Raw genomic sequence first — 24,952 nt, forward strand, 5'->3', positions numbered from 1 at the left:
CAATTCCTATTTCACCAGAGTGGCTAAGAGAAGAATGTTTTCCTCAATTCCAATACATGTCCACCCTAAAAACATGGACTTTTCTGATTCTATCATCTCTGCTTCAGCATGCATTAATGCAGCTCGAATCATCTTGCAGTCTTTTCCTCAAGGCCAGCATTTGATTAGATACATCTGGAGTGGGAAGGAGGTTGACGTGTGTCATGCAATTCATCATGCAGACTTCTTCTAAGCACTGCCATGAATGTTTTCCCTATATGATAAACTATTTTTAGTTTCGTAACCAGTTTGTAATTTAATTGAATTTGAAAAGAGGGGTACACAAATTAGACTTCATTCCCTGGCTGGTAAGCCAATTTAAATTATGGATATTCTACAGGTCTTTTTTTCCTATGAGAATTGGCGGTTTTAGCTGCAGTCAGTGCTGTCAAATCAGGAGATGATTATTGTGTGAGTAATGTTTGTTACCCTATTTATAGAATGGATCCGATGCTGTTGTGAATCTTTTGTAGAGGTTTGGGCATCCAGAAGTTTGCATCCATTTTGGGCTCTCAGAATTGGTTCAATGAAAGTTGTGGCCAACGCTGTGCTACTCACCATCAACATACATGCATGATGGGTTAGGGATCTTTGGTAATTATAGAATCCTCCTTTCTGCATAAGTCCAGAAGAGATGTTTCAAACCCAATGCTGGAGTTGATTACCCAGTTACTTTACACTGATTAAAATAAAGCTCTTCCTATCTTCACACAAGATTCAGCAAATCCAAAAGATATCTTCATCCAGCTGCACGTTCTGGTGCAAGCGCATTAGGTACATATGAAGGGGCTTCATCAGGAATCTTCAGTTATTTGCCTGCTAATGTACAATTAAGAGGATAAAAAGGTGCAGACCAAAATTGACTACTCCTTCTGGTCTGGTGATGGATAGATAAACATGTCACTCAGGGCTCTTGCCCTTCCCCTGGTCCAACATTGCAAATATGAGAAGAGTTATTCACCTAAACAATTGTATCATCCATACCCTAAGCAGAGACAGTGATGATAAACACTGTGTAAGCTAACGATGACAAAAGCAAGTGATGTCATCTCACTTATGACACTCATAGCGGCATAAAACACAAGGCAAATATGTATTAGTCACATTAGTTCAAACTGCGTTTAGACATGAAGAGTGTTATCCACACGCAATAGACACTAGAAAAACATATCATAAATAATGTATCTGCAAAATGTAATGCTGAAATATATGCAGAATATAGCCCATGACATAAAAATGCTGCAGCAAAGGTTGTTCATTCCTTTTAAAATGGATGCCACAGCATGCATTCAAATGAATGCAGGCATCAACGGCTCATGGAAATTCAAATTGCTGAAAACACAGAAATACAGAGTTGTGTAGAGCTCAGACAAATAGTTAGCAACTCAAGCCAAGGTTATTGGGAACAGGGGGAGTCCTGGGCAAAAGACAGGTGCATGAATTTAACAGTATTAAATAGTAGGAAAATATGATTCTAGCGGTGCCATGGCAGAAAGGGAGCCTTAGACAAAAAGTTGGCAGTAAGTTAGAAACTGATAAGGATGAAGTAGCTAATAGAAACATGACAGCAGGCCTCATGTCCTTAGCAAAGGTTTGCTACAGCCTGCATCATCTCAAAGCTGCTTCTAACCAGCTCTAAGTTGCAACACAATTTCCACGATTAATTTGAATTTGGGAACAATACATTTATGCTGAGGAGCAGAAATATGAGGTCATTAGGGAGGAAATAATGACACATTTTTAGGAAGCAGTTTTGTCCAATGGAAGGGGGAACCTGACCAATTACATTTTAAAGTTTATATAAGAACAAAACGCGTGTGTCATAGATTTTCTTTCTATAAATGTATGCTGTATGTAGAAAAACCTTGAGACTTTCTTTTGTCAGCTGTACCATTGTTGATTAAACAAACGCTCCCGGCTAGCTGTGCAGAAGATAAATAATGTCTCTCTTTCTTGCACAGTGTGTGTTTCTATCCAACGATGGCTGGATGCATTGGGTTATAACTGAGAAATTACCCCTATAAATATGGCGCTCAAACGCACTGGAAGGGCATGAAGACCCCAGGGAAGGCGTGGAGTCTGACCTCATTTATCAAATCAGTAACCGGGTGATGTATACTCTCTGTGTCCTGGCAGTGAAGCGCAGACAGCAGATTTTAAGGAAGAGCTGGCACCATAAATCATGGTAAAGTATGCATTGTGCAAGAACCAGAACTGAGGATTGTATGATTGTATTATAATTGTATATATATATTTTAGTATTTGTTTATTATTTGTATCGCACTCCGATCCCTGAGGTAACTGAGCGCTTGAAAACTTGAGCGTTACATACATGGCAAAATATAACAAAAGCAGTTAGTGAGGTCAGACCAATATTTATAGCTAGGTCTGATGTCAAAAGATATTAACAAGTAAGTGTTATAGAGCAACAGGATTTGCTTTAAGAGAAAGAGGGAGATACCTTGTTCCCTAGTCCCAAGAATCCCTCCGTCTCTGGCTCTGGCATTGCAAACATGTATTTTCAATATATCCCTATCTGGGGATATCAGGAAAACCAAGGCCCACTGTTTGTGTGCTTCTCAACATGATGCTTTTGGCAATTGGCAACCCTGGCTTTTTCCTTACCCAGACGAAATGTAGCATACACCTTTGCAGGTTCTCAAGGTTTTTGCCAGGAATTCCTACCAGTAGCAAAAGGCAGGAGGAAAGGAACCTAGGGATTAAGTTTATTTTAAGGGCTGTAACCCTCCCTAGCCAGGATACCTCCTGTTTATGCCAGCAAGCCATGTCTTTCTCTAGCTCCCTAAATAATTGATCCTTAGGCATGTGTGTGGGCTTTGATTGCTAGCTAGGACCCATTTGATATAGTTGGAGCCAAAGCGGAAAGCTACTAGCATCTTAGCTATATAGTTCCAATTCAGCAAGTATAATGCTTTGTGTGCATCTAAGGAGTCTATAGCTAGCTCAACTCCTGTTCTTGAGATGCATTCGACTAGGTCGAGGATACAACGAACATTGTCATGCATGGTGCGCCCTGGGATAAGCCCAGTTTGGTTGGGGTGGACCAATTTCGGCATCACTTTTGCCAAACCGGCTGCCAGTGTTTTGGTGAAAATGTTCCCATCATTGTTTATTAGAGAAATGGGTCTAAAGGAGCTGCAGAGCGCCAGGTCTTTCCCTGGTTACGGAATCATCACAGTTAGGAACTCCTCCATAGAGAGGGTGATACGGCCTGAGGTTAGAGTGTGGGGCTAGGATGTGAGCATAGGTTTTATAAAAATGAGCCTATGATCTCTTGTGACCTCCTCTGTGGAAATAGCAGCCTCTAGAGGAGCCAGTAGTTATTGAGCAGCCTTGATTGGTGGGATTGAGGACAGGTAATCATTCTGTAGTGCCTCCTCAATATAGGTCCAGTTACAACCTCTCTATGGTGGGTTGACATTGCCTGTATTTTATGACTCTTTGAAAGAAATAGCACCCCGTTCTCAGCTCTTAATAGACAGATATTATTGCGGGTTTGCACTTTCCTCAATTTGTAGACCAGAAGCTTGTTCGCTTTGTTGCTGTTCGAGCAATAGAATTTCTTAGTGTATGCTAAAGCTCTGGCTGATTTGTCAGCCAGGTGCATTTCGAGTTGTGATTTGCTTTTTTGAGGTCTTCCCAAGCTTTTCTAGAGTGGGAGGTTTTATGTACATTCTCTAGGTCCCTACTATTCCCCCAGTTTCACCTGTTGTAAGGATCTCAGCCTTCGTTGTTCCGCCACTTTGAACACTAGCTCCCCTCTAATGACAGCCGTCATTGCATCCAGACAATCTACAGGGGGGTTTCTTTTAAGCTGTTTTCTCTAAAATAGGCTTTCAGGGCCTCTGTGATGTTGCCTCTGATCACTGGGTCCCGCAGCGAAAGTCCTGTAGTTTCTAGGACCCAGGGGGTCGGGCCAGAAAGCCGGATGCCCGCATGCGGGCGAGAACCGGGGCATGGTCGGAGATTACCCTAGGCAGTATTGTGACCGCTTCCAGGCATGGGCATAGCTCGCCAGATAGGAGAAGCAAGTCAATCCTCGAGAGGCCCTTGTGGCCGTGGGAGTAAAATAAATAGTCACTAGTAACCGGGTTACGTAGCCTCCAGGAGTCCACTACACCGAATTCCCTTAGAAACTGCACAAAGCCTACTGCTTTAGCGTAGTCTTCCCTGGTTGGCTGTAGAGTTTTATCTTTGTCTGGGTCCAGGACTAGGTTGAAGTCACCCTCGACTACAAGCCTCCCCTCTACGAAGGATGCGATCTCTGGAGCAATAGAATGGAGAAATTGAACTTGTGAGGAGTTCGGGGCATAGATGGAAATGAGTGTGAGGGGCAGTTTGTGTAAGCACCCCTTTACCATAATATAACGTCCCAGTGGGTCACAAAGTGCCTTGATCTTAGTAAACGTGTTCTCCTCACTGAGCAAAATTTCCACCCCCCTCTTCTTTACCCCACCGTGGCAAAGAAACCTTTTTTGAATCGGGGGAATCTGCACTCGTCAGCAGTTAATAGGTGTGTCTCTTGTAAGTAGACTATGGGGGTCATTCTGAGTTGGGCGGTAAGGGATACCGGGCACCGGTAAGGAGACCGGCACCGGTAAACCCTTACCGCCCAATTCCGAGGTCCCTTAGCGGGAGCCGCAAAGAACGTGTGGTCTGACCACACGTCCTTTACGGGTCCCGCTAAGGGACCAGGGTGCTAATAACAGGCCTGCTATTCGAGGGGCTGTTATTAGCGCCTTCCCCATTCCCATTGAGCCCTATGGGGGCTCAATGGGAATGGGGAAGGCTTATGTTTCAGATGACTCTCTCTCTCCATGTTGCTTCTCTGTGATGGACAATTGATTATTCTCTTCCTGCTAACTCTGGACCAGAGACGTTGCTATGGGGGGTGGCTGAGGTGGCTATAGCCCTGAGTCTTTTGGCTGTAGCCCGGATAGAAGCTCGGGGGTTACAACCAAAAAGGCTATCTAACCGCAAGTCCCAACAGTCCCAAAATTAGCATAGCCATAGATCTTTTACAGACATAGCAACACCCCTGCTTTGGACCATGCTCACCCTGGGTCTTTTTGGAGGCGGCGGGCAGCGGGTCTGGCGTCCTGGTCCCCCTCGGTGATGCTTACAGTGTTTAAAAGCTTCTCTGCTTCTATCATTGTTCGGCTCCTCCACTGTTTCCCCTCTAGTGTGAATTGCAGTACTGTCAGGAAATTCCATCGATATGTTATGGACTCATCAGGTTTGGCAGAATGCAGGATGTTAAGTCTTGAAATAATGCTACTGAAGCGTCTCTGAAGGGAAGGCGCAGAGAGTTTCTAGCCTTCCTCATAATTTCATCCTTAAGTTTGAAGAAGTGCACTCTCGCCAAGACGTCATAAGGGAAGGATAGTGGCTGTCTCGGCTGGATGCGATGCACCCTGTCCAATTCCATGGAGGTGACACCGGGGCAAGACAAGATTGAGTGGAAGAGGTCCCGCACAAACTCCTCCAGGTCTGGTTCGTGGACTGAGGGTGGGACTCCCCGTATACGTATGTTATTACGGCAAGAGTGGTTTTCACTATCTTCTTGCTTTATTTCCAAGGATTCACATCTCGCTCCAAGTGCCGCAAGCCTGTCAGATCCCTCGCCTATCTCAAAATGTTGTTTGTATAAGGTTGTTTCCGTGTCCGCTGTAGAGGAAGTCCCAAATAAAGCCTGCACTCCAATCGTCCAGTTTGAAGTACCAGGAACGTTCACACCAAGATATGTGATGTAAGATGAGCAAATAAACCAGCAGAGAGCCGCGCTAGGGCTCTGCCCAGTGCCTATTAGAAGAACAGCACCTATGGACGTACCAGTACCAAGAAAACCATGGAGAGTAAGATATTCATTGAGAAAACCATATCAACAAATGAACCGAAATGAAGATCGTCTGTGTAGAGTCCCTGAAGAAACCAAAAAGGCCTTAATAGAAGATGAATGGTGATGTCACGAGGGACCGTACAGACTCACAGATAGAAGAAATGACAACCAGAGAATGACACAAAGAGACAAAACGCCATGAAGAAGGATATTGAACTGAAAGTGAGAAAACAATGTCAAAATATAAGAAGCTTAAGCTGTAAGCAAGATGAAGATATTCGACCAGTTTACAACTGTAAATATGATTGGAACTGCAAGAAAGCTAAGAAAACTGTGGCTTGCTTTGCTTAGTAGAAGAATAGTCAGGCAAGCGCAACTATACATAATCTACCTCAAACAAAGCACCTTATTGTAAGTATATTTCTACTTTGCACAAGAAGCAGAATCAACCCAGGTTACTAAAGGCCACACGTGAAAAACTTCATATTTGGCAAAAACGAGAAGAGATGGCTGAAATGAAACTCAGCAGAGGCAACTCATGCCAGGAAAGCCAAGGTTGTACCAATAGAAGTGACGAACAGTAGCTACATCTAATTGAAACTAAGAATCCTGCCTCTGAAAGGTCAAGATAAGAAACTGAAGGCAGGTGGTGTGTGAAACAAGAATCAAATACACGAATTGATGGAAGAAGAAGCAAATTCACGGTGTCTGAACCACGTGACCAACCGAGCCGGACGAAAATGAGAGCTCACATCTACGCATGGCACAAGGTCAGGCGAAGATATCAGAACTTTTCCAGACAGAAGATGCAGTCTCGTGGCCAACCACAGGGAAATAATTGACACATGGCTACTAAAGTAATGATTGATGTAGCAATGACTGGAGGAAGGCTGGGTAACTAAGGGGCACCTCGCAGCTGGCCGACCATTCTGAGTGCTGCTAAGCAAAGTGGAAAAGTATGCATGGGGTTGGTGCCAACCCAATGGACCAAATAATCTAGGGTCCTATAGTTAGTGGAACCAATGGGACATCGTACTTTTAGTGACGTCTGCAGTAGTCATTTTCAAAGTAGGGCTTAGATGCCCACCTGACAGTGTTTACCCAATCCGCTCAAACCCCAATACAGATATAGTACCTATATTAAAGTTACCTTTTCCTAACCAATAGAATTGCATGTTAACTTTTGAGTGTTACACGTCAATGATGAGTTTTTAGTATAAATGTTACAATTTTTATGAAGTTCATTGGAGTTGAAGCGAGAAGGAAGATCGCGCCATTTGCTGATATTCATAACTTCCTGTTTTTTGTACTTGTCATTAAATAGACTCCCTTTGCCAAACCGTTTGAGTTGTCCTTATTGATTGGTGTTGGAGTAATACATCTGCATCCCCATCCATCTCACGGGTGCCGCTATCTTGTCTTAAAGTGCTTCTGAGCAAACCCGACTCTATGGGCCGGTCGGGGGTCTCGGTGCACACTGCTATTCTGCTCTCAACCTCGCACTCTCTTTTGTCCAGCCCGGTGATCTTTTGCATTAGGGATTCAGTGCCCTGCTGATATTCCCTGTTCATGGCAGCAAGCAGCTCCTGTAAGTTGGTCTTGGTCACCGATTGTGCTTGCGAGTCCCCCCTGGTATCCGGATCCGCAGCATGGACTATGGCCTCGACACAGTCACCTCTTTTGATTTTGTCTATTGCCCCCGTGGCAAGCAGGGTAGAGATGTCAACCTGCTTGGCAGCTTTACTGGATTTTGTCATGTTGTATTCTCCGGTCCACTCCTTGCCCTCTTGTTGGTCGCTGTGATGGTGTAACCACCGCCATCCTTCCGGAGTATCGCTGATAGGCTATCAATGCCGGGTTGTGCTCTTGCAGGGCCGTGAGCTATGCAGCTCGCCGGGTGGGGACTGTCTCTGTACATTAGTTGTTACAGCTTATGGCCTGTAATCCTGGACGGAACACTCTTAAAAAAAAGGGGGATCTGCGAGAACGCCTATTATGTGGATAAGCGAGGGTGGTGAACTGTAGTCACTCCTCACGTTGTGGCAGTCTAGTGCCTGCAAGATATCCCGCTCCTACTAGGGTGCCGCTTTCACCATCCTGCTGGATTGGCATGGCATCTCTGTGCCCACGGCTTTATCCGCGGAGTGGAACCACCAGCCACTTTCTCCAGACACCTGGGTCACCCCAGCCGGTACCCGGGCTGACAGGCCCTTTAAATTATTGTGGCCAGATAGCAGGGTCCAACCTCAGCCCCCTCCCGGGCCACCCTGCTCTGGTGGGGCAGTGCTGTCACAAGCATAACCGGACCTCTGGCTGTAGTGCATCGCAATCACGCGTAGTCTCAGCACGGATCTCACTGCTGCCGAGGAGGTGCCCCGGGCTATGCTATCACTCCACTGCAACAAGAGCAGGCGCTCAGGGCTCTGCCACCTGGGCAGACTGCCACCTCAGCTCCTAGTCTCCAGGGGGTCTGGTCGCATGAAAGCAGGTGTCCCTCTTCTCCTGCGACCCTAATGAGCTGTTATTGCCGCTCCACGCCTCCATTTTGAGCCGGTGACACAATGGCAGATGTCCACATGGCTATCTTCATAATTGCACTAATTTTTTTAGGATGAAGCAAAATATTGTATATAGTAGCAAAGTGATTTTAGACTGACATTATCAGTGGCCAGAGTATGAGAATGATTGTGGTGACATATTTTGAAAAGAATGTATTATTAAAACAGAGCTTTAAGTGAGAAGGGGCTCAGTACCACCCTCATTCAAACAGTGCCTCAGATCCAGGACTCAGTGAACTGACTTACCTTCTTAAGTTTTCTTTTAAAAGAGATTTATGAGTAATAATGATGTTTTTTTTATTAGGGGTGTCCTCTTTAGGTTGAAGTAACAACACCAGTTAAAGGAATTTGAGATTGGATGTTTATTTTTTAAAAGAAGAAAGGGATTTGATTTGTGTTATATGTTATGTTGATGTGGTGCCCTTGGGGCGCCTTTGAATGATAATTATATATGATTAACCATATTTTGAGCAAATTTTTTCACACTAGAATTTGTCCCCTTTCATTACACATATATGGATCAGATTAGCCCCATTAGATCATTTTTAAAATTACACAGGGCACTTCCCCTTTTAAGGTTTTATTAGCTAGTTTAGGCCCTGATTACAGACATTATATTAGCACACATTAGAGCTTCACACCCCTAGTTATTATCCCATTTAAACATTGTAGGTACCCTTATTAGCAATCGATCTAGGTTAGGAGCTGCAGAAAGTGATGGAATAAAACTGAAGGGCAGCGATAGCTCTTGGAAGAAAACACAAATAGATTAGTTTGACAAACACACAGGCTTGTTTAATGTAAGTTTGTTTAGCAGTTAAAGATTGAAAACAGAAACAAGGAAGATTGGGGACAAGTATTGAGCATGTTGTGGATCAGTAGTAAATATGATGATTGGTTTATTAGAAGGAGTGAAGAGAAGGAAATGTGGAAAGAGAGGGCATCATGCACAAGATTTGGAAAAACACATGGATATAACGTTATGGTTTTGTCACGTTATGGCCGCAAAGAGGGGGGAGTAACACACACATACTGAACCTATATATCCCACCACAACCGTAGACAATATTCCCACAATGCAAGCATTGCACAAATTTAAGCAACATAAACCCCATGTCCTGCTAGCACAAACATAAGGGAACATAGAGAGCATGTCAAATATGTAGTATTTTAGGAGTATTTTGAAAAGTATGGGGGAGGGATTACAAGAAATAAAATGACATATCAATCTGAATGATTATAAATACACACCATCTCCGGGATTTGCCGAGGGTTTTGCAGGAAGACATTGTACTAATTATAAATTCACTTACCAATTCCCATGCACCTGGTACCGATACTAATGTGGTCTTTAAGGAGAACCTCCAATTTTGGGCATTTGTTTATTTATTTATTTTATTTAAACAATTTTTATTATTTTTTAACAACAATACAACCAAACTTGCAGTACAGTTAACATTATTACAATATATTCCTTCAATAATATATACCGCTCCCTCTACCCACCCCCCTCCCGAGCCTATTCCACACCTTCTGTTCCTGCGCCTTGCAGGCGGAGTCCTCCATCCGAATTCTCTACTGAGTCGCAATCACGCGACCCATCATGTGTAGGCCCAAATATCGTAGCTACTAGATGTTTCCAAGCTACCAAGGTTTCTGCTTCCTCCTCCTCACCCGAGTTACTTGTCTCCTGCCAGACTGCAGTTTCAGCTTCTGACCACTTTTGCAGATCTTTCCACCACACTTCTACTATCGGACCATGGAATGCCTTCCAGTTCATAGCAAGTATATACGCCAGGACTTTAAGTTTACTGACGTGCTTCAATTTACGTGGTCTCGGGAACCCTCCAATCAGGCACGCCCACGCCGATTCTATCGTTGACTTAACCCCTTTTGTGTTCAGCCTATCCACCACTCCCCTCCAGAAAGTTTCAATCACTGGGCACGCCCACAACATGTGCACCTTCCCAGCATTATTCTCGTTACATTTAGGGCATGCTTGCTGCCCTGCATTCGCAAATTTAGCTATTTTTGGGGGCGTCATGTAAGCTCTGTGGGTGATATACAACTGTATCTGCTCGAACCTGGCATTTCTTGACACCTTCTTGTGATATCTGAGAGCTCTCTCCCACATCCCATCAGTCATAAGGGTGCCCACCTCTTCTTCCCATTCCTGTCATAATCGCATTGGTTCTTTCCCCACTTTGGACATAACCATCTCATATAGTCTGGATATCTCATGTCCTCCCTCTGCTATGTCATATATAACCTCTAGGGTGGCATCCAGTTGGCCTTCCAGTATTATCTCTGGCCACGTTTCTGTAACCCGCTGCACCACCATGTGGTATGTAATATACTGTCCCTTGTGTAGTCCGGTTTCCACTACCTAAGTCTCAAAATCTGATATCTTCCCATCTTGCCATACATCGCCCAGCGTTGCTATCCGAACTGGTTCCCAGTGCATCCTGATCGTTTTCATTAGTTCGGCGTTTGTTTCCCTCCAGTGCCACAAGTGGCACCTGTGGGGAGCATGGGTAGGGCTCTCCATTACCCGACAGGCCCTGTGCCATATGTCTCATCCCAGCAACATCATTTTCGGGCACTCTTTCATATTCTCTCTGGGCTGCCACATCATTTCTTGTAGAAAAAATGGAGCGCATTCTGATCTAAATAGAATAGATTCCGAGGTCGATTCTTCCGATAACCATTTCGCTACATATTCCAATTGACTCGCTAAGTAATAGGCCTCGTAGTTTGGCAGTTTTATCCCTCCTTTCTCATGCGTATTTTGTAGCGTCCAGAGGGCTATTCTATTTCTAGTCCCACTCCATAGGAAATCTCTACATATGCTATGTAATCGGGCAAAGAATCATTTTGGGATCAGGTGCGGTATATTACTAAAGTAATGCATCAATCTCGGCAAGACCACCATTTTTAACATTGCCCCTCTTCCCATCGTCGCCAAAGGAAGCTTCGCCCAAAACTTCATGCTACTCTCGATACCCTTGACCGCCCTCTCTGTGTTTTGCAGGTGCTCTGCCTCCACCGTATGGTAGATGTCTATTCCAAGGTACCTAAACGTGTCCACCTCCCACGGTATTGGCAATACCGGCAAGTGCTCTAGCGGGGTCCCCTTATATCTACCCAGCGGGAACACGCATGACTTTTTAGGATTTACTGCTATGCCGGACAGAAACGCAAATTGTTCCATCACCTCCAGCACATATTGGAGGTTTTCTTCCGGGTATTTCAAGTACAACAGTATGTCGTCTGCATAAAGGGAAATTAAATGTGGCTATGCTTTAATGGTGATACCTATCACATTATACTGTTTTCTTAGGTATATTGCTAGTGGCTCTAGGGCTAAAATATATAAGGGACCATGGGCAACCCTGTCTAGTGCCACTGCTAAGCTGCCACCTCTCCAAGATTATCACTCCTGTTTTCACCCTGGCTAGAGGCGCGCTATCTAACAATTGGACCCATCTAAGGTACCCCGGCCCTATCCCATAGCTGGTCAAGGCAGCCATCATCCAGGGCCATTTTACTGAATCAAATGCTTTTATTGCATCCAGTAATACGATTGCCATCTCCCCCTCTTCTTCATTTGCATACTCAATGACTCGATGGTGCCGCCTATGGTTATTCGTAATATTTCTGCCTGGGACGTACACGGTCTGATCAGTGTCTATGAGTTTGGTGATAATTCTTCTCATCCTATTTGCTAGAACCGCTGTGAGTATTTTGCTGTCCTGATTTAGTATTGACAGTGGTCTATATGATCCACAATCCTTGGCCAGCTTATTAGGTTTCGGGAGTGGTATAATTATCGCCTCTCGCAGGGACTCTGGGAGCCCACCCATTGTCATACGCTTCGTTTAGCATTGCCAACAGCAGGGGAAGCACCTCGTCTTTATAGTTTTTATAAAATTTGCTTGGTAGTCCATCGGCTCCAGGGGTCTTGTTTGTGGGTAGCTGCACCACTACCTCCTCCAATTCTTCCAGGGTGATCGGGGTGTCTAGCTCTTCTCGTTCTTCCAAACTAATCTGTGGCAGACCTATGTCTTCTAGCGTTGCATTTATTCTCTCATGATCACTCCCCCCTTGATCGTCATATAGGGTCCGGTAGTATTCTACAAATTCTTGATTAACCGCTTCTTGGGTGTCCGCCGTACTCCCATCATCTCTCGCAATTGTCCTGATTGTGGGTCTGGGGGTTTAATTTGTATAGAGCCATGCCAACATTCTTCCTGGTTTGTCCCCTCCTGCATGTAATCTCTCTACGTACTTCCTATAATTCAGATTACATAGTCTCTCCCAGCATCCCACACATTTTTTATGCAGCCCCAGTGTCTCTACATGCTCTTCCTCAGTGGTACCACCCCTTCCCAGCGCTTTCTCTAACTCGTCTTCAGCCTCTTGTAATTCAGCCACTATCCCCTCTTTCAGCCCTTTGGATTTCGCTATGGCCATTCCCCTTACTACTACTTTAAAGGCCTCCCACAGCACACCAGCGGATTCCACACTACCAGTCTTAATTTCAAAGTAGCTTATTATGTCGTCTTGCAGGCTTTCTCTAAATATAGTATCTCTCAGCGACTCAGCATGGAGGCGCCAAGTCGGTATCCTTGTTCTCGGGGGCTGATGTTGCCGTTCCAGTATCAACGATGAGTGGTCCGATAGGACCCTCACTTTGTATTCTGAAAGTGTTACCTCCGACATTAGTTCATGCGTGAAAAACATGTAATCCAGCAAAGTGTGCAAATTTTGTGGGGCTGAGTAATGGGAGTATTGTCTTTCTCCATGCATCTTCAAACCCCAGGTCCGTTAGCAGTTTCTGCAGCGCTCTGGCCGCCGGGGCAGGTCTATCTATTTTATTATCCAATCTATCGATTCTCAGATTCAGCGCGCAATTAAAATCTCCTCCCCAGACCACCGCCTCCCGAGGCACCTACCCATCTTACTATACAGAGCCCTAAAATATGCTGCTGTATCTTGGTTCGGGGCATATGTATTAATAATACTTATTTCTCTATTTTCTATCAACCCTCTTATCATTACCATCCTTCTGTCCTATGCCACCGTGGATTGTAGCAATTGGAAAGGGACATGCGGCGCCACCCATGTGATCACACCTCTGGCATAGGCCGAATATGTGGCGCCTACCACGGTTCCCCTCCATTTTTCTCTTTTATCACCTCTAACTTATCGTGCGTGAGGTGTGTTTCCTGGATCAGAGTTATATATATTTTCTTCTCTGCGCAGGTACATCATAACCTTGTTCCTCTTCAGGTAACTATTGAGCCCTCTTACGTTCCACGTAGCAATTCTGAGTTCTCCCATTATTTATCAATCTGTCTCTCATCCACCTACCGGTGCAGATTCTATTCAAAGCGTTTATTCTCACGTGTAGACTCATATAGGCTCGGTCCCCAACTCCAAACAACACATTCAACTCCCCAACACCCACCCTACCCTCCCTTTTCCCATCCCCTTCCTCAACTTGCCCATAGACAATATCTACCCCTCCACTACTTCCAACCCCTCCCAACTGTTGGCCAGCTCCATCCTTGGATCTCAGGTAGCCCCGCATCTAGTCCTTAACCCGACAACACGCGCGCTCGGGGCACAGCGGGGTGATTCAGCCCTAGTGGCTTTTCTCCTCACTCTATTTACCGGGGGGTAGGTCACGTCCTGTTAGTGCCTTCTGCATTAGTAATCACATTGGAATATCAATATCAATATTTGACAGTGCCATCTACATTCCAGTCCAGTATGTCCAGCATCACTCATCTTGAGCAATCAATGTCATGACCCTAGGTAGCCCCCATTATAGCTCTTTCGCGGCAACTCATAGCATTGCCACACATCACTTATCTTGTGCCTCTCGTCTCTGATCCTCTTCAATGTCCATGCATCCTTGGGCGTCCAGCCAGTTTGTCGCTTCCTCTGGGGTGTCGAAGAAATATGTTTTGCTCCTGTATATTATCTTGAGTCTTGCAGGATATAGAAGCATGTATTTAAGGCCAGCCGTGCGTAGTCTCCTCTTCACGGCTACAAATCCGGAGCATTGCCTTTGTACTTGCATGGTATAGTTGGGGTATGCAGTTATGGTGGCTGCTGCTCTTTTTATCGTCCCTCCTTTCCTGAAGAACTCCAGGATCTTCTCACGGTCTCTATAGTTAAGGATTTTCGCTATGATCGCTCGAGGCGGGGTCCCTGGTTGCAGCCTCCGCATCAGGGCTCTATGTGCTCGTTCAATTGAGAATCCTTGAGAAAGCTTGCCGGCTCCAATCTCCTGCATAATCATGCTCTCCATGTAGTCCGTTGGATCTTGGCCTTCCTCTCCTGGAAGGCCCACCACACGTATGTTATTACGTCTCGCTTTTCCTTCGGCTTCCTCTGCTCGGTTCTCTAAGTTCGATACTTGCTGCTTTAGTACGTGGACCTCTTTAGCATTGCTGGTGCTGGTTCCTGTGTTGGTTTTCACCGCACTTTCCAGACTGGTCGTCCTCTCCGCTAGCACCCTCATGTCTTGCCGCAATAGATTGACCTCTAAGCCCACTGCGTCTATTTTAGTCTCCAGCGCCACTTTCAAGTCTGCCATTGCTGCCAAGTTTTCAGTTCTGTGATGGCAGCCAGAATCGCCTCGTCATCTCTCAAGGGGGCAACTTCCGCTGACCCGCCGGTGGGGGTCTGTGCTGGGGTGGTCGGGGTCTTAGCGAATATATCTATCGTTGATTGTTTAGCCTTCGCTTTACCTCCTCTCACTGACATTATCCCACTCTTGATTGAGTAATTGCAAGTCGCAACCACCTGGGCCTTACCCTGGAACCAAAGTCAGTACTGCTTTATGTGGTGTGTTGACTAGAGTTGGTCTCTGCCCATCCGATGTCCGCGGGCACTGATATGTCTGTGGGGATTGTGCACGATGCGTGCGCACTTGCTCCTCCGTCACATACAGCACCTTTCACCAGCAGTGTTCGTGTGTCTGGCCTCCTCACCCCGGCATGCGTTATGTTTATTTTCGGTCTATAGATACCGACCTTCGGGTGGGAGCGGGCGCCATCTTGTTTGAATCTCCACTGTTTTCCGCTCTTTCACTTCACGGCGATACTGTGATACACGTAGGCCGCAATGTACGATCCTTGTTACAGCCGTTCACTTGCATCCAGGTCCTCTCCAATGTTTCAGATCCGCTATTATTGGCGAGCGACGCCATTCCGCGATGTGCCAATGCAGCTGTCCTAAGGCTCACCCCTTTGTTCTCTCGTGGGCGCCATTTTGTAACTCTCGTCGACCGAAGCTCGTTATCTTCCTTAGCTCACAATACAGCACTTCGTACACAGGTAGCGCCTGCTCCACGACCTCCATATGCCTCTCATATTCATGTATTCATAGTTCCAATAAGGTAGCACTCCGCAGGCTCAAAGCATGTTTTTTTGGTCGGATCAGCGTCGGATCAGCAGGAGCTCATAGGGATCAGGTCCTAGCCCGTGGCCATGTAGCCACGCCCCCCCCCAATTTTGGGCATGTGTTCTTAAGAAATGGTATAAGAAGATATTGGATGAGGTTACTATCCCTGTCAGTTGTAGACGATCGATTCTGATACTGGTTCATAAGAGGGGTGACAGAACTGATCCTTTCAACTTTCACTTACTGCCAATGTTAGATGCATGTCAAAAGATTTTTGCTAATATTTTATTGCAAAAACATGCAAAATCGGCATCGGATGCCTGCTTGTTATCTTCATTGCCAAACGAGCTTCCAAAAGGGATATAGCACCATGCACAATATCTGTGCTATTGCGTCATGCATTCGGACGCCCAAGGATAGGCTCTATTTACGTTTAATCGATGTCAGTAAAGCCTTTGCTTCGGTGTCTCGTCTGTTGCTCTGGTCAAAATTGCATCAATGGGGTATTGATCTGTCATTATTGTATTTTATCAGTGGTTAGGATGAACCAGGAGGGTGCCATATCATCAGAAGTTTATGTAAATATTGGTGTAAAACATGGATGAGTCCTTGTGCCGTTACTATATAATTTATATGTGAGTGACTTGAACGTAGCGATTCAATCAGTCCGCAATTTTCTGCCTCAAATAGGAATGTTGGCGCTGCCCTGGCTGTTTTATGCAGATGATACTATCCTGTTGGATTGCACGCCAATTGTGCTGCAACAATCAATGAATGCTCTAGCTACGTATGCGCGTAATAATAATTTAAACGTCAATTTGCAAAAAAACAAACATTTTTTTTATTGGACCACGACCCAAGAAAGCTGTGTTTGTGTGGTCAATGAACGGGTTACCGTTGGAAGTTTTTGATCAATATTTCTATTTGGGGTTCTCTGTATTTGATTCCACCATGCCTGAATTTTATAATCATTATATACGGTCTAAGATATTGAAGAAATGGTTTCTTTAAAAAAAATGTATTCGTTTTAAGGGAGGGAACAGTATAGAAGGACAAATCAATTTATATTGGATTAGCATTGTGACAGGGATATTATATGGCCTGGCCACCCTCCCTAAATCTTTGATGGGATCGGTGGACGAATTAGAAGGTAAGATACAGAGATCTTTTTGAGGGTTACGCAGTCGGTGACGGTGGAGGCACTATGGTGTGAACTTGGTGTCCAATCAATAAAATCTTGTTGGTTAATACAATGAAGCAATCTATATATCACAAATGTACTTGCAGCAAATGAATCTAATATGTTGTTTAGCCATTTAGTGATGTCTAATGCACAATGTTGTCGAAATGAATTTCTATTAGAACTTCATAAAACCACAGTGGCACATCTTACTCATCTAAATATTTCTTTGGATGATTTGATCATTTTTCCCAACTGGCCTGTTATTTTGAAAAAGAAAACCAGAAATCTTGACCAATGTAATAACGTAGACCGACTGGCCAACATGACCGTATATGCTGAATACAGCATGCAGGGGTTTTGTAAAGATACACCATGTTCCTATTTAACTAAATTATACTCTGCGTCAATTTGAATATTCATTATTTATCTATGCCCGAGTATTTTACCGACTTTCGAGCACACTGGTAGATGGAAGAAACTGCGCAGAGACAAGAGAATATGCCGACTTTGTAACCAGGCAGTGGAATCGGCTTGCCATATATTGGCACAATGCCCAGTAATGCACATTTATTATTCAAAGGGTTATTCCAATTTTATTGCAACTCAGTCCAGGAGAGAGGACAACCAGTTTTGGAGCACCATTTTTGGGGGATAAATCTGAGGTAATAATGGCTGCTGCTTTTTATATATGGGGTAGCCTTGGTTTTAATCAATGATCAATGATCATTAGCTTTTCATAATTCTTTTTCTTGTAATGATTTCTTTGTGAAAGAAGATAATTATTGATTGACTGGTTATGAGATTTTAAAATATTATTATTGGTAAAAGTTGTGATTTTATGATTGTTTTTAATCAACAATGTATAAGGTTTGTCTTAACCAATAAACACAATTAAACATTCTTTTTTTTAAATGACAACAGTAACATGCAACTGTCAAGGCCAGGAATAAGGAACTGTGAGGAGAAACACAATGAGAGAATTCCTTCCAGCCCATGGACCGACGTAAGTAACAAGAGTAAGTAACAAGAACATTATGTTATATATATGTATAAGTAATAATATTGATTTATGTTATAGATGACAACATTGGCATTTTTTGAAGCACAAGAAGAATGTATATATGGCCTTAGTTGAGTAGAGTGTAGCAACACAATTGGAAGGAACATCAATTACTAGTGAATGAAAGAGGGGGATGGACAGAGAAAGAAAAGGTAGGTATCTGAGTACACAGGGAGTGTGGGGATGTCCTCATTCATTATTATTAGAGGAAAGGGGGCACATGTGAGTGCAAGTGAAAGGAAGTGAGGAATACAGTGGTTTCAACTTGATAGCATTTCTTCCAAGTAGAGTATAGAAGGTGTAGGTAACGTATAGTATATATATGAGTATGGCCATATTCATTGAAGAAGGTAAAGGAGACCCCTGGATGAAAGAAGGTGGAGTAACCGTTTTATGATTATGGCAACATAAAGTATTGAATATGTATACAAGTTTAATGACTAAAAAAACTATATTAGATATGTGTTATGTTTTAGTAAAGGAGCAGGGAAATATTGTATTGAGAAACAAATGAACTGATGGGCAAACATTTTATTTACATGTGTCACACTTGCCTGCACTTATATAGAACACACGCTTGTTTTCAGCATCAAGGGTAGGCGTATTAGGGTAGGAAGGGCAACAAAAAGTGTTAATTATATCTTGCCAGGATAAACACAGCAAATAAAGAAGAGTATGCGGTCTGGTCACATCAGAAGAAGGACTATAAAATGAAAAGTACAGAGAAGATTTGCACCAAAAAAATGAACGCTAAAAGCAAGCCCACCATCACGTTTACACAAAAAAGAAAGATAAAGAACTGTGCGCTAAAGCCACCATTCCAAGAATACAAGGACACACTTTATCTGGCCATGGACAAACAGATATGACACCAGCACCATCACATCAAGGAAATACACAGCGACAAGACCAATGCCCTACATGCAAAAACAGTAGAAGAGAAGACTTACTAAAAGGAGAGTACAATCTAATTAGTTGGTATACTATGACTTTTGCCTCCTTTTGGTTCTACAGGAAGTGAATAACATTTATCTATTGATGCGCCAAGAAGAAAGAAAAGGAACAGCGGAAGAAAAAAAGAAGATGGTTCCTTTTTTATTGTTGTTTCTGTCTTGTTGTATGTTTTTTAATGTTTTTATTTTGTGGTTACAAATGAAAGGGGATTGTTTATTCCCAGTAGTATTAGTGATGCAACAGTTCACAATGAGATGTAGCAAAAGATAGAGGAGAAGAGAGATTTTTCCTTTTCCAATTAAGAGAAGCATTTGGAGATGACTTGTGAGCTCAGCACAGCTTTGAGAAGGACAAAGTGGGATGTAATGTGTGTGCTTTCTGGTCCCAGGTCACAGGCACACCCAGTAACAAGCATAGATGAACAAAGTTGATAGTAAAATAGGCAAAAGAGGAGGAGGATCAGTCACTCAATTAAATTAAAGAAGAAGAAAGTGTTTAGGAGGATGTAATATTTCAAAGAAACAGAATCATTGAAGTAGTAATGTTAGGTTCTAGGAGAGAGTGATGATAATAAAATGCACTTATTGTTCTAGAAACTCACCCAGTCTTTTATATTACAGATGGACAGAGAATACCTGCACTTCAAGTGACTTAAGCACCCATTCTTTCAAGCAGGTATGAAGGCCCTAACTGTCATAAAAAGGGCTTAGGCGACCCAGCCAGATGAACTGTTGCCACTAAACTGAAAGAAACAACAACAATCCTCTTATCTATGCCCCCACCCTTGTGTCCCCAATTGCAACACTGTGCACATGAATGATTATCCTGCTTAAGAAAATAAAACGTTTTAAAGCATGGCCCTTATATGAACTAAGGTTCTCCTGAACTTGCAGCCAAAGAAATAATGGACTGATGAAAGGTCCTTGAACTCGATAAGGAGAAGAACAAAGAACCAGATAGAAGATGAGCAGACAGAAGATGAGCCAGTTGTTTGCCAGGCAGTTAAATAAAAACAACTGGCAAATGGGACAGAAACAAGGAAACATTGTGGTGTGGAGAAGGAAAATGTGTGTGTATGCATTTCTAATGAACTACTAAGAGAAGAAGAAAGAGGTATGAAAGTAAAAAAATGGGCTGGTGGCTCCCCTCAAAGAGAATATAAATGTCATTTAACAATATGTCCAGATTCTCATAGTGGCAGGGTCACTCATTGTGCATGCTAATAGATACATATATGCACATAAATAATAAAAGAGGGCAAAATAGACCACACCTTTGACAAAAAAGATACATAAATAAGACGGGTACAACATGGTTGAAGACACTATTGGTCTTTTCGGAGTATTTTCCATGACACCCCCCATATTATGATATGATATGATATGGCATTTGTAACGCAGAGCACTAAGTTTAGCGGGGTGACTGCGATAGGGATACACAAATATACCTCATGCGCACAGGGTAGACAATGAGAGTATGGTCGATATCATGACCATATGGGGGGTATAAAGAGGTGCAGACCAAAAATGACTACCCCACTGCCTATGGTGATGGATAGATAAACATGTTACTCAGTTCTCTTGCCGTTCCCCCGGTCCAACATCGCAAATATGAAAAGAGTTATTTACTTAAACAATTGTATCATCCATTCCCTAAACAGAGACAGTGAGGATAACACTGTGTGAGCCAGGGATGACAAATGCAAGTGATGTCATTTCATTTATGACACTCACAGCTGCATAAAATTCAAGGCAAATTTGTATTTGTCAACAAGTTACACAGACATTAGATGTGAAGAATGGTACCCACACTCAATAGACACTAGCAAAACATATCATAAATAATGTATCTGCAAAATATAATGCTGAAATATGTGCAGAATATAGCCCATGACATAAAAATGCTACAGCAAAAGGTGTCCATTCCTTTTAAAACGGATGCCAAAGCATGCATTAAAATGAATACAGGCCTCGAAGGCTCGTGGAAATTTAAGCTGAAACACAGAAGTACAGAGTTGTGTAGAGCTCAAAAAAATAGTTAGCAACTCAATCCAAAGTTATTGGGTACAGGGAGAGGCCTGGGTAAAAGACAGGTGCATACATTTAGCAGTATTAAATGGTAGGAAAATACGATTATAGCTGAACAATGTCAGGAAGGGAGCCTTGGATTAAAAGTTGGCAGTAAATTAGAAAAAGTTAAGGACGAAGTAGCCAATGGAAACACGACAGCAGGCCTCATGTCCTTGGCAGAGTTTTGCTACAATCTCCATCATCTCAAAGCTGCTTCTAACCAGCTCTAAGTTGCCACACAATTTCCATGATTCATTTGAAATTGGGAACATCAAGTTTATGCTGATCAGCAGAAATATGAGGTAATTGGGGGAGGAAATAATAATGCATTTTTGGAAGCATTTATGTCTAATGAAAAAGGACAATGCATTTTCCTAATAGAAACCTGACCAATTACATTTTAGAGTTCATATATGAACAGAACTGGAGTGTCATAGATGTTCGATCTATAAACGTTTGCTGGATGTAGAAAAACCTTGAGACTTTCTTTTGTCAGCTGTACCATAGTTGGTTAAACTAGCGCTGCCGGCTAGCTGTGGGGAAGGTAATGTCTCTCTTTCTTGCACAGTGTGTGTTTCTATCCAACGATGGCTGGATGCGTTGGGTTATATCTGAGAAGGGACCCCTATACAAGGATTAAAGACTTCACCACTCATGGTGAGTTCTTACACTTAAGTCGTAACTCAAGAGAATTATTGGTAAGTAAGGGAACTTCCCGAGCGAAACAGGGAACATTCTAACTGTGGATTGATGATTTGCTGAGGCGAATTTCTGCAAGATATTTGCAATCTGTTACATGGGCTGAGCTGTCGGATTCCGAGAAGTGCACTATTTTCTATTTCTTGGATCCCCTATTATTAATTGTTCATCAGTCCTCATCAGACATTTGCAATATATCACTGCTGCACATGTATTCTGCGGTAGGTGTTTTTTGCTGATTGCTTGTCACTTGTATATGGAAAGCTGATTTTTGTATACTATTCTTGCATTGGAAAATCCCCACCAATTGAGCATTATGATGAGGATGAATGTACAAGGGGGACATTTTTAAATGACTTGCCTGGTCATTCCCATTAAGCCCAGTCCAGTTCACCTCGTCACCGTCCTGCATTCTTCTTCTCTTGCCCCACTATGTTTTGTGCAACAAACAACCTTTATGGTTTTTATAATTACAGGTAGATTGATTGGCAGAGGCTAACATTCTGTATAGAAAAGCAAATGCTGAAAAGAAGGCCACACAGGCAGTGCCCCTCAATAAATCAGGACTATCACAGTGATGAGCTGGATTATGCTTTATGGGAATTACGAGTTAAGTAACCATTAGGAATTCACCCAGAAACTGTTACTCTGTACATGCCATTGCTGATGGGAATTAACCTCATACACGCCAGTGTTGACCCTGCTCCTACGTTAGTCATTCCAGGGAGCAGAAAATATACTTTCACCGTGACCATCCCACAAATCCCTGCAGCTTTTCATTTAGAAGATACCGATAATACCAGAATGAAGGCAGAAGAAGCAAGTGTGGCCATGCATATTGTCAACAAGTAACGCCCACATTAACTCAGAGATCCCAGGCAGAGATAATAATGGACACTTCTCTGTCAACATTTGCATACTCAGATCGTTCCTTTTTTTAACTTACCTGGAGAGAAATCCCGACAATGAAATGCCTCATTCTTCCTGTACAGTTCTACAGTTTCAACATACCATGCGTGAGCAAATGACTCAGTCTTGTTTTTTTGTGGAAATGTAATTCTAAATTGAACATGGGAACGGAAAAACTGCAATTCTCAGAATTCCAAGAAAAAACACTGGGTGGTATGCCTAACTTTGGGACAAATTGTCTGCACTTTCTTGTGCTCGGCTCAAGAAGCTCCCAGGGGGCCCATCATCAACAGGTGCCAGAGAAGAAAGACCCGCCTTATCTGCAGCAAGGGCAAGCGGTGAGACCCAGGTGGATGGAACAGAGAGATGATCAATAGGCCACAGAGTGGGCGGGAGGGAGCGGATACTTTGCCCAATCAGAGAGAGGCACCCTGGCTTGGAGGCCAAAAGTGTCTAAGTGGCAACAGTGTGCACTGCTCTTCCTGACCCGACCAGGCAGTGCCTCCTTCTCACACTGGAGAAACAGGATTAGAGATAGACACCAGTGAGTCCCATAAAAGGCGTTGAAGGGGTCAATGCAAACCAAATCATGAAAAGGCAACAACAAAGCAGTATTCTTGTTCATAGCCACAGAGAGAGAACTGCTTGATCGATGTAGTGGCTATCTTGCAATGGTGTCAGAAACACGAGCAGACACTTGTGGTATGAAAACAGAGGTGAATGAGAGGTAACATCATACACACCCTGCCCTTTACTTGGAGTGACTGATTACATTCCTGCAGCACAAGAATAGATACTGAACCTCCCTCTCAGGCACCCAGTACCGCAGAAGGGTCAGAGCCTCTCCACAGACTACGTATCATTTTCAAAACAGGATTCATTCATCAGAACACAGAGAGTGCAAGAGCAGCAATTTTTGCACTGATCCTGACATTATGCCTACACTCTGGCCGCAAACAAATATAACTGCACCACTACACTTAGCAACACAGACACTATCACTTGGTTGTCTTGTTGTTGCATGATAATGTAACATTTTCGATAAAATTATATTAAAAAACAATGGCCTGGATCACTTTCTCAGCTGTGGCATAGTGAAACTTGCAAACTCTGGTTTTTGGTGTATATGTTACAAACATGACCGATTTTCATGCCTCGAGAACGATGTTGACCTGCCAGTTTACACAGTGCGGCTCATTTTGGAAGATCCACAGATCATTAAAAATGTTAAGACAAGTTTACATGTGTTATGCAGAGGCGCAGCCGGGTGGGCAGAGGGGGAGCCACCCCCTTCATCCCCACTGGTGCCCAGTGTGCCCCGAGCCGCCCACTTGTGCCCTTTTAGCTGTCCACCCGGGACCAAAACTGCCCGTGCTACTGGTGTTCTGCCAGTGTTAACACGGTCTTTAAGCATTTGTGAGATTTAGTTTTCGTTTTTATGGCTGCAGTGCACTCATTCAAAAAACCTTGTCTGTTTTGCTTCCCTGATCAACCTTAAAACAACAGATGGTTTAACATCTGTGTCTGTTTCCATGCTGCTGCTAAACCAATGGATTCCTTATGGAATCTGCCTGACCTTTTAGACCTTATAAAAGCAGGCAGATTTAATTGGAATCCATTGCAAAGGCCTCCCTCAATCGTTGATTGAGGAAGCATTGGGGCTTATTTTGTTAAAAATTTTAATTGTATGCAGGAGACCACTAGCATTAGCACATACGTGCTGTTGGGTTCTCTTATGTGCGATTCCCCCGCATTTACATAATGGATTGCAAAGGAAACAAGTATGAATTGGCGAAATCACATACTCTTTCATTTTACTCGCCATTTTGTTGGAAATGTAAATGCTGCCTGTTAATTGTGCATTGTAGATGACATTCACATTGGATTCCCAAGGAATCTTCCTGCTTTTGGAAAGTAATAAATGTAGCTCATTTTACAACTGCATCAGAGTCGCATGCAGGCATAAAACTAGGTGCTGTTTGAGGCAGAGCGGGAATGAGGCGGAGGAAATGTATTTCGACGCCCATCTGACACAGAAAAAAACCTAAATGTGTAGACTTGTGTATGCCTTTTATGTCCCTTTTTTATACTTATGTTATCACACTCAACATTAGAAATTGAGGCGCATGTATACTTCTTCAAACACGTACATGGTGATTTTGTAAAAAGTGATCTTTGCAGGAAGGGGACCACCAACATTAGCAC

At 43.4% G+C, this 24,952-nt stretch overlaps 1 long non-coding RNA gene across 1 annotated transcript in view; it reads left to right on the forward strand.

The window, feature by feature from the left end:
* LOC138455857 (uncharacterized) overlaps positions 1-23,809 on the forward strand; it is a 126,194-nt gene extending 102,385 nt beyond the window's left edge. The window contains exons 2-4 of the long non-coding RNA XR_011262039.1: positions 2,001-2,224; positions 17,978-18,072; positions 18,766-23,809. This is a non-coding gene — a long non-coding RNA (uncharacterized lncRNA). The remainder of the gene's footprint in view (positions 1-2,000; positions 2,225-17,977; positions 18,073-18,765) is intronic.
* Positions 23,810-24,952: the final 1,143 nt, after the last annotated feature.

The sequence above is a fragment of the Ambystoma mexicanum genome, chromosome 1p, assembly GCF_040938575.1.
Source record: "Ambystoma mexicanum isolate Mex_15411 chromosome 1p, UKY_AmexF1_1, whole genome shotgun sequence".
NCBI classification, from domain to species: domain Eukaryota; kingdom Metazoa; phylum Chordata; class Amphibia; order Caudata; family Ambystomatidae; genus Ambystoma; species Ambystoma mexicanum.